This window comes from Leuciscus leuciscus, assembly GCF_965113295.1.
Source record: "Leuciscus leuciscus genome assembly, chromosome: 8".
NCBI classification, from domain to species: Eukaryota; Metazoa; Chordata; class Actinopteri; order Cypriniformes; family Leuciscidae; genus Leuciscus; species Leuciscus leuciscus.
The window spans coordinates 43,480,607-43,490,025 of record NC_138732.1 but is presented as its reverse complement, the minus strand read 5'-3'; positions in this window follow the sequence as shown (position 1 = coordinate 43,490,025).

The window sequence follows — 9,419 nt, the reverse complement described above, 5'->3', positions numbered from 1 at the left end:
CAGGTCCAGGCTGTAGAACCTCACAAATGTGAGCGGGGACGACCAGCTGTGAGGAAATCAGAACGGATACAATTGCAAGTAAAAGGCGTTTATTAATGGTCAGAAAACGCACAAACACAGGTCGGGGAAAACACACTCAGATGACGATTGTGGCACAGGGACTTCGATGGCCTCCGGTGGTGGTGAAGTGAAGCGTGCTCAGGAAACCAGGAACCAGTGGAACATCCAGACGAGGAGACGGGACACAACGAATCCACACGACGAAAGCCACAGCAGGGAAACAGAGAGCCACACGGGAACAGGACACGACACCGGGGAAACCACAACGATCTGACAACATGAGATGGGAATTACTGCACATATAAAGGGAACGGGGATTGATAACAGCTGGCAACACTAATCACTACAATGAGTAACCACGCCCACATACAGACACACACACACACACATCAGAATTGAGACAGCCGATTCATGAACCGTGACACCAGCCCGCCATATCACAAACCTCTTGTAGAGAAACCCCCTAAATTAAGGCTTTAGAGGCCGCCATACTCCTAGTAGAATGAGCTCTGACAACCAAGGATGACGGCTGGCCAGAGACCTCATAGGCAAGAGAAATAACCACTTCCACCCTCAACTATCCACTTGCTGATTGTCTGTTTAGAAGCTGGAAGACCTTTCTTAGGTGATCCGAAACAGACGAACAGCTGATCCGATTTTCTCCACAGGGCAGCTCTGTGGACATGCTCGCACTGGACAGAGGAGATTCAGCTTTTCCTGGACCGGATTTATAAAAGGAGGAGGACAGTAGCTTGCAACACGATAGGCCTCGGAATATTGGTCAGTACTATAGGGACGTAGCCCAGTTTAGGATATAGGAATGCCTTGACCATCCCCGGTGTGAACTCAAGGCAGGCGGGAGAGACCGAAAGGGCCTGAAGGTCTCCAACTCTTTTTAAAGACAAAATAGCCAGAAGGAAGATGGTTTTGTAAGTTAGAAACTTTTCTTAAACCGTATCAAGGGGCTCAAAGGGAGCCAGACAGGCCCTCTAGGACTAAAGCCAGTCTTCCACTTCAAAGCATATAGTTTCCTTGTGGATGGAGAGCTGGAGTGAAGTATGGTCTCTACAACCTCAGTTGAGAGACCAGCATCTTTGAGTTGGACCCCCTCAGAGGCCAAACCCACAAGTTCCATATTTCTGGACGGGGGTGAAAGATTATGCCCCCTGCTTGACACAGAAGGTCTCTCCTGACCGGAATCTCCAAGAGAGAGCCATCGAGGAGAGATATCATATCCGTGAACCAAATTCAGGGGGGCTGGATGTGTGAGGGAGAACTAAAGTGGACAGTGCGTCGTTTCCTGAGACGCAAACAGATCTACTTCCGCTTTGCCGCAAACTTCCCATATATGCTCCACCACCTCGGGGTGGAATCTCCAATCCCCGGGCCTCAGCTCCTGCCTAGACAGGGTGTCTGCTCTTATATTCTGGCACTCCGGGACATACACTGCCCTCAGCGAGAGCATCTTCCCTAGGAACCACAGGAGGATCTGGTGCGCCAGTTTGCATAGTGGCTAATATTTGTTCTGCCCTGGGCATCGCCCCATAGCCATATTCTTTCAACCCCCTTATCTCAGAATATACATGTACTTGGGGGCTGAATAAACGGGACGAATATGGCTTGTTCCATGATCTGGACTGTGCAGATCAGGAAAAAATGGAAGGCCCCGTGATGGAGGTGAAATATTAGGTGAAAGGAAGCGCTAATCTAGCTTGCTTTTAGGATGAGCGCCCTGTCAGAGCATGCTCCGCTCCCAAACACATCACACACAAGCCGTACAAGCCGCTAAAGAGCGCGGGCAGGGAGAAGCACACAACTTGTACGTTTCTTTCGACATACTGGTATGCTTATGTAACAGACAATACAACAGTATATAAGACAAACAGTTTCGACATTGAGCGCTTGCTGATGCACAGAAGCTGGCGCCGGTCAGACCGGATGTGCTTTTACCCTTTCCTGGACGTGACGTTCACTCTTGCCATTGGACTAGTTGACATACGTGCTTCAGACGCAATCACGTGGGGGCGTTCCCAAAGCATCATCGACGCAGCGCAAGTTCCCTCAAAAGGGAACATTTTAATAATCTAAAGCACCTTTTGTGCAATGAAAAGGTTCCATAGATGTTAAAGGTTCTTCATGGAACCATCAGTGCCAATAAAGAACCTGTGTGTGGGTTGCATATACTCAAGATGAAAAACTGTAATTTTAAAGAGTTGCATGGTCGTCTAATGTAACTGATGTACAATAATCATATTAATAACTTGTCAATTGTACCATAGCAAAAAGATTTGATGCTAAAATTCTGATTCTCCTTATATTTTGATAGCAGAATAAATTCAGAAAGAATGCATAGGCTATATACTGGTTGAGCATCTTTGCCAGATATATCACTTCTGGGATATGAAACGCAAGACAGACGGGAAAGAGAGAGAGAGAGAGAGAGAGAGAGAGAGAGAGGCCTCGGCCTGTGGGAGTGTCCACAAGCAAGAGAATAATCACAGTGTAATCAAATTGCCCTGTTTGATAATGGACGGCGGGAAAACGAAGAGGAATTCCAGGCAAATTTGTGCAAATAAAAAAAGATTCCTCCTGACATGATGTGCCGGTGAGAGCCAGGATATAATGAGGTGTAATTTGTCTAAGAGCATCCGCCCCCCCGCTCGCCTCCTCCCAGCCACCGTATTCTACTGAAGAATCACAGTTCGTTTCATGAACTGCCCATCATTCACTCTCTCCCAGTCTGTCTCCGCCAACGACTTCGACTCGCCTCAAACTATACGAGTTCTTTCAGTGTGTGTGTGTGTGTGTGTGTGTGTGTGTGTGTGTGCTTTAAACCAAGGCTCATCCATTTCAGGTGGATGTTGCAACAGAGAGCAATAGATGGAGTTGTCTGGTGAAGAATGAGTTGCGCTGCTGGCGGGAATGATGATACAGTCAACATGTGTGTGTGTGTACGAGCGTATATATTTCTGCAACATAAGCAGGCGCACTCAGTCTCTCTGCCGGTGAGATGACTCTTCCTCTCCTGAGGGGAGAATTACCCTCCACCAGCCAACGCTTCCCCATCCCTCACAGCGCACATACATTATTGGAGATTTTCATATTTCATATTTCATCTAGATTCATCTAGCGCAGCTGGGTGGTACTGGGCAGGGCTGATGGAGGAGGAGGAGGGCGTCAGAGAGTCAGAGAGTCAGAGAGGAGAGCTGAGCGTTTGGCAAGCTGGCGCTGGGGCCCCTGAGATCCTCTAATTGAATTGCGAGGCCCTTGATTAGATTAGCCTTGCGGCAGCTTGCTGCCAATCTGAAGTATGGGTGCCTTCCATCCTACTTAACCCCTCTGGCCCACTACACACACACACACACACACACACACCCGCACCGTGCCGAGCAGCCAGCCAGGCGGAGTGCCCCTATACTTTTAGAGGATCCGAGTTGGGCGCTTTTGTGATTTTTCTTTCTCTTTGTCGCTCCTTGTAAAAGAGGCGATCTTTCACCGCAGGTCCTTCTACTGGAACCCTCCTCCCCCAGTGACGACTGCTGGACAATCCAGTTACTCCAACTACTGTCCGTGTGTTTGTTGTTCAGTCAGGAGCATAACTGCATCACGTTTAGTAAGTGACTGTACAGTCAACATATACCGTATAAAATTAGACTATGGGAAATCAAGTAATCAAGTCAGATTTATTTGTATAGCGCTTTACACAATACACATTGTTTTAAAACAGAAAACCATGATGTTAATGTTTATAACTTATCTTTATAAAATATCTCAATGCCTGATAGTCATATTAGCAGATTACAGCTGGGCGATAATATATATTTATATTCAGTATATTCTATATTCAGATAGTTTATATTCAGTGTTGAGGTTAACAGTATTTTTTTTTTACAGTGTCATTGTTACATATGTTCCATGTACTTACAATAGTAATAACAGTAAATGATGCATAATTACATGCAACTAACCCTCAACAAACCCTAATCCTACCCTAACCCTATAACAAGTACATGTAGTTGCTTAATATTACTCAGTACTTAAATATATAATTACACTGTAACAATGACATCTTAAAATAAAGTGTAACCAAAGTTACTTTTAAAAGTAACTAAACTACTTCTACTAATGAATTACTTAGTTACTTTTTTTTGTAAAGTAATGTTAAGTTACTTTGGCTTTACACTTTCTCACCTGGTCTGGACGTGCTTGTTTTTTCTAATAATAAAAAAAGTTACATTTTTGGCAAAAGTAAAGGCCCTTTCATAAGTGAAATGAATAATCCTCAGGCTGAAGGAGAAGTAGATTCCCTCCTGTACAGTAGAGGGCGCCACTCAAACAAACCTTTCAGCTGTGCTTCCATTCTGGACCGCAGAAGAAGAAAGTTCAACACTCTTACTTCAGCAATAAAAACAAATAAATGAAACACAAATGTGATGTTCATCTAAAGTCATTTAAGTAATTTGCATAAAAATGTGGTTGATTAATTCCCTGAAGGTCAGCAACGAAGAAATTGGTAAATAAAGTGAGATATATTTGTGTTATTTAACATTTCATTCTTGCAGGTTTGCATAATATTTTGAGTTTGCATTTCTCTGTTCATTTTGTTCATTCCATTCATTTTATTCTGTTCAGATTCACTCCCCTACAAAATCACCCCAATCATTCTAGAATGATTCATTCTTTTCAAACAGAGCTATTCAAGTCATCTGGTGAAATTGTTTCATTATTGCAATATGTATCGAAATATCGCAATGTCAGTTTTTTGTAATATTGTGCAACCCTAATAAATACTATAAAAACATTATTCTGGTGCGAAAGCCCCTCATATCAGCTAGATCACTGATTGTCACAATATACAATATGCATATGTTTTGTTCTTATTGTATTCTAATAGTCTTTATTAACTGTTTGAGGACTCTTTAGTTAACCTAGTATTCGTTTTTGCTGAATAATCGAAATTGGTATAAAAAATTGTGAAATTGAAATAACTAAAATTAATCTAAAATTAAGATTTTAATCATTACCAATTACGTTATTGTGATTTCAATGTTGACCCAAATAAGCACGGCTATGAGTTTACGTCTGAAAAATCTATTTATGTATTTATTATATAACAATAACTTCCCCTTGTCGTACTGTTTCACGTCTGCACTATTACGGCTGAGCTATATTCTTCCTTTCTCTCGACCCGTCTATCTATAACTTCATCTCAGGGCCTCGCTGTCTTCACCTTCTTCTGGCCCAGCCTTGCCTCCCTCACGCCACATCAGCGGATGGGTAAGGTAGATGAATATGCGCTGTTGTACGGCAAAGAGAAATCATGTTGTGATGCAATTATCATCTATTGTACCCCTGTAATTCTATCAGGTCTCTGTTTAACAATAATCTCATGTAGAATGTCTGGGGCCAGGTCTCTTCTCTCTCTCTCTATTGTTCTCCACTCCACTGAAAAACACAATCCAATTGGAGGCTGCGCTATTGAATTTTTCTCAGTAGAATAAACTGGAATCATATTTTTGCAGGAAATTATCAATACATCTTTCCCAGGGAACTCGAGGAGACACACAGATAAAGCAAAGCTCGTGGAGAGGAGGACGAAGAGATGATGGAAAGGGACAGGCATGGGAATAACTGGTGTTTGAGGAGAGAGACGTTTGCCGAACGCTGCGGGACGAAACAGAGACAAAGAGAAGCAAAGACAATTTCTTTCCCATGAAAAAAAACTGCAATTGTGATTTTCATTACACACCTCTGGAAAGCATCTAGGAGTCGAACATAACCACGGTAGCATTTTCTTCTGAGTACAAAAAGGCCTGTTTACATGCATGAAAGGAATCATTCAAATCTCTGGAGACTGCTCTCTCTTTCTGATGCAGAAAACTCAGTTCATGCTTTCATGACCTCGAGACTAGATCACTGTAATGCATTACTAGCTGGTTGTCCTTCATCCTCGATAAACAAGCTACAGTTAGTCCAAAATGTTCTTACTAGATCAAGAAAATATGATCATATTACACCAATTTTAGAATTTCTACACTGTTAAGTTCAATATTAATTACAAAGTATTGCTACTGACCCATAAGGGCCGAAATGGTTCAGCTGCTGTGTATTCAACTAATCTTCTAACGCCTTACAATCCATCACGCTCTTATAGGTCACAAAACTCTGGGCTTCTGATAGTACCTAGAATATCTAAGTCCACTATAGGAGGGAGAGCGTTTCCACATTTGGCTCCTAAACTCTGGAATAGCCTTCCTGATAATGTTTGGGGCTCAAAAGTTATTTACTATTTGCTTCTCTGTTTTATCTTGGGATGTGCATCCTGGGGTAACTAGAGAGTTTGTTTGGATCCAGCCTATTATGAAGACCTCAGATGATCATAACACCTGTGAAGAGACGGCGCCAACTCCTGCGAAGACTTCAGATGAAGCACGCACCAATGCTACATTTCTATATATCCTAATCATTAGTAAACTAACATGTATTCATTACTATAATGAACTCATTGTTTCTGCCTTAAATTAATACATTGTTCAAATTAATACATTATTAGCTAAATGTGTGATTTGTACATTTGTGAAAAAACATAACTTAGACACAGTCACCTCTGATAACATTGGCATTTTCTGCAAAGCTGCTTTGAAACGATATGTATTGTGAAAAGCGCTGTACAAATAATGTGAATTGAATTGAAAATATACTGCATATTTACAGTAGTACACACACAGCCTATTTACTGTATATTACATTTACTTTTACTGTTGTTTAAAATCTAATTCCAACTTTAAATGAACACTTCAGAATTATGATTTTTTTTAAACAAAAGTTATGTAAAATGAATACGCAAAAAAAAAAAAAAAAAGAAATTAAACTGTACAATATATAAAATGCTTCTTAATCATCAATCAAAGCACATTTGAGCACAAGATGTTCGATGGAATATTCTCAGATGCTGAATAATGCCTGCTGCTGTTAATAAGACTGAAATTCAAGCTAATTTAATATTTAATTTAACAGTTCGTTAAACTTTTCACCCAAATGGTATTGAACACACACATGATTAAATGTTCATTCCATTAGAAAAATGCTAAACTGAAGCATTTTCAGTGGTGGTCTCGGACTCCTGGCCCCCACTGTCTCCACACCTGTTCTGAAGAGAGCGCCTCGGTCTCCTCTCGTCTGCTGGCGTCCAGACAGACCCGGAGTCATCCATCCATCCCGCCATGCTCCCCTCTCCCCTCTCCCCACTCTCTCACTTTTCATAATTATTAAATTACGCTCTGCGGCTCCCATTAAAAGGGGGACATTTTCTTCTTAACCACCTGCTCTTTCCCCCACCACCATGCGTTTTACACCATCAATCTCTCAGCGTTACCAGACCCCTAAAAGCTTTCTGAGTCCTCTATAATGGGGAGGCAATGTGGGGTCAGTATCAGAGGGGAAGGGGGATGCTGGTCATGTTGTGTTGTGATGCCTCAGCACTAGTGGTCTTGTGGTGGTGGTGTGGGGGGGGGGCTCATTCTATCAGTGAGAGGCATTGTTGGGATTGCTGGTAACACCAGGTCACTAAATGTGACCCCACAAAAGACAAAGGAAGGGGTGCAGTAAGAACACACAAACCCACCCAGTGGGTTGGTCAGTATTCTGCCCTGATGGGTTGTGTGCCTTAGGGCAAGACATTGACCCCCAGTCAAACCAGCCAAACAAGGCTAGGATTAAAACGGTGATCCGTCAAGAATCTATCTATCTATCTATCTATCTATCTATCTGTCTATCTATCTATCTATCTATCTATCTATCTATCTATCTATCTATCTATCTATCTGTCTATCTATCTATCTATCTATCTATCTATCTATCTATCTATCTATCTATCTATCTATCTGTCTATCTATCTATCTGTCTGTCTGTCTGTCTATCTATCTATCTATCTATCTGTCTGTCTGTCTGTCTATCTATCTATCTATCTATCTGTCTGTCTGTCTTGTCTATCTGTCTATCTATCTATCTATCTATCTATCTATCTATCTATCTATCTATCCGTTTATCCATCTATCCATCTATCTATCTATCTATCTATCTATATATCTATCTGTCTGTCTGTCTGTCTGTCTTGTCTATCTGTCTATCTATCTATCTATCTATCTATCTATCTATCTATCTATCTATCTATCTGTCTGTCTGTCTGTCTGTCTATCTATCTATCTATCTATCCATTTATCCATCTATCTATCTATCTGTCTATCTATCTATCTATCTATCTATCTATCTATCTATCTATCTATCTATCTATCTATCTGTCTGTCTGTCTGTCTGTCTGTCTGTCTGTCTGCCCCCTCCAAGTCCAACCCACACCTAAACGTGGTGAGGGAGTGGATTGATAAAGAAGGGGAAGTAGGGGATTGCCTAATCGGACTACGCCATCAGTGGTGAAGAATCACAGAAGAATCACAGAAGAATCACCTTGGGCATTACATGAGGTGGGCAGGCCTTGCAGGAACCCTGAAAATGACTGGCCAAGTGGGCTCCGGCGACAGCATAGCAGAGGAGCAGTCGCAAGTCACTCTGAAGGGCGGAATGGTTCCTATCTTGGGATCACTTCCGGCCGACTTGCTGTGCCAGCAGCCTCCAGCCTACACATCTCAGGTTCTCAGCCTGTTGGCAATGATCACTGTTGGAAGAGAGAGTGGGATTGGTTACAAAAGCTTCTCCCACTATAATCCATTCATTGTGATGGTAGGTCACAGATGCTAAGTCCTGCAATGATGGGTTAGGGTTAGGGTTATACCACTAGGAGTACTTAGTCACGGACCTGGGATGCTGACCTGGAACAACAGTACCATCCGTATCCGCTCATCAATCATTGGGCAGCCCGAAGGTCAGCCAAGGCAAGCTGGAGTTGGAATTGGTGTGAAGACATCATTGCTACCACTCCTGGAAGTGCAACTTTGCGGCCTGTCAACAAGGCTGATGAATTTGCAGCTGATGCTCAAGAATGGCAACAGTGCTGTCTTGATTAGTGCCTATGCACCCACAATGACTGCCAATGATGACCAGAAGGAGTCTTTCTATGAACACCTTAACACTGCCTTACATTCAGTGCCTCAAACACCGGCTCTTCCTCATAGGAGACAATAATGCGCAATAATGCGCAGGCTCACCTTGGCTTCACCACATCCAAACAAAAGGTCTGTTTTGATGATCAGGATGTTGAAGAGCAAGCCCTGTTGAACACCATACATACAGCTCACTTGGCGTGGATCAACGATAAATCCGCACCGGGCTCTGGCTTATCCTGCCGTAAGATTGGATGCCCAGATAAATTTGTTAACATCGTCCGTTTGTTTCATGGTGGCATG